Source organism: Etheostoma spectabile, chromosome 9 (genome assembly GCF_008692095.1).
Source record: "Etheostoma spectabile isolate EspeVRDwgs_2016 chromosome 9, UIUC_Espe_1.0, whole genome shotgun sequence".
In the NCBI taxonomy this organism is placed as follows: Eukaryota; Metazoa; Chordata; class Actinopteri; order Perciformes; family Percidae; genus Etheostoma; species Etheostoma spectabile.
Window position 1 is genome coordinate 16,361,457 of NC_045741.1, and position 1,632 is coordinate 16,363,088.

General features: G+C 38.8%; 1 protein-coding gene across 20 annotated transcripts in view; it reads left to right on the forward strand.

The window, feature by feature from the left end:
* Positions 1-1,632, forward strand: part of ptprsa (protein tyrosine phosphatase receptor type Sa) — a 241,274-nt gene that overhangs the window by 26,211 nt on the left and 213,431 nt on the right. The window lies entirely within an intron of this gene.

The window sequence follows — 1,632 nt, forward strand, 5'->3', positions numbered from 1 at the left end:
TGTGTGTGTGTGTGTGTGTGTGTGTGTGTGTGTGTGAAGAATCTGATTTTGAAATACCAAATCTGATATCAGATTTCTACGGATATTTGGCTCGGTGGCCTCAGTACAGAGATAGAAAAAACCAAAAGCTTTAGTAAATAGACATACAATGTCTGATACACAACCGTACATGTAACATATTCCATTAAAATTACTATTCAAAATGCACCAGAGCCGGCATTTTATAGCAGTGTCTGTGCACATATAGCTCACTGTAACCCAAACGAATCTGTATGAACATAACCATACAGGGAAGTCTAATATTTACAGTACAATTGTGTCTGCCTTCATTGTATAGGTAAATGGATGGTGACAGACTCCTGTGTCAATGCAGACTAACACAATTGATTGTGGCGGTCTGGGTCGACGTGTCTTGAGAGCTAAAGAACGGCCGTCTAGATTTCCAGAAGGAGATGAAGAATATTACCCCCGGGATGTCTCAGCCTTGAACATAATCGAGCCTGTCCACTGCCAAAGTGGATGGACTGCTCCAAAGAGAGTTGAAACAAGGTTAGAATGTGGATAGCATACCAAAAGCTAACTGTATGCAAGTAACAGCAGTTACTTCCAGTAATAACAGCATGTTAGCTATTGTTGTTGCTTAAAATAGGTTCAAAACAAAAATGGGATAAAAGTATGAGTCTGCCTTTTCACCTTAATATTTCTAAATATAGTATTTTTTTAATGTAACAACTCTTTGAAATGGTAACCATTTTTAGGTGAAAACACCCCACTGCACATGATTTATTGGACTACCTTTGAAAAACACAAGGATCCATTTTGTAAAAGCCTTGCAGTGTTATATGTCAGTTATGTCAGTGATATAAAAACAAATGCAAAGTTAATTTTGACTTAAATAATTGACAAAGCAATAAAACAAATTATGTGTGTATATATTAATATATATATATAAGAGTGTTCCTACTTTCCTAATCAGCCTATTATGTTGATTGCTGCAGTTTCTAAATAACAAAAACGCTAGGGTTCTCAGGGGAAAAGATGTCCCAGGATCAGAATAAGCAGATCTTGTACATAGCTTCCCTGATCTATATTCATCTGCATGAAGTGATTAAATCCCATGTCAAAATCCCATTTATCAAAAACATGTATCCATGTATCATAATCCATACCATAAGTGCATGATGAAATGACATTGAATCTGTAGTCTCTACTCAAGGTAATTCCTGAAACATGTCATTTAAGTGGGAGTCTTTCAAGTGGCTCTGTGTGCATTTTGGAGTATTTGGCAAGCTGCTAGCCAGGGTTAAATACCTTGTTCCTCCATTGATGTTTTGCTGGCATTGGTGGGACTAGCGCATTCATTTGATTGGAATATGGTGGCTGGTACAAGAGGTCAGAAACGGGGGGTTAACAGCTATCGTGATTCAGCCTCATTCTCACCCACTGTGCCAATCCATTGGAATCAGACCAGCGTATCCTACCTGGTGTGAGGTAGCAAGTACACAAAATGCTTAAACAGCCTCTTGTACAAGCATTTACACCCTGACTCAGAATGCAATTTGGTCAGGCTCTCAAACCCATCTGTATCAGCGAAATGAGAGGGGAGGGGAGATGGGACACTCAGGAATTGAC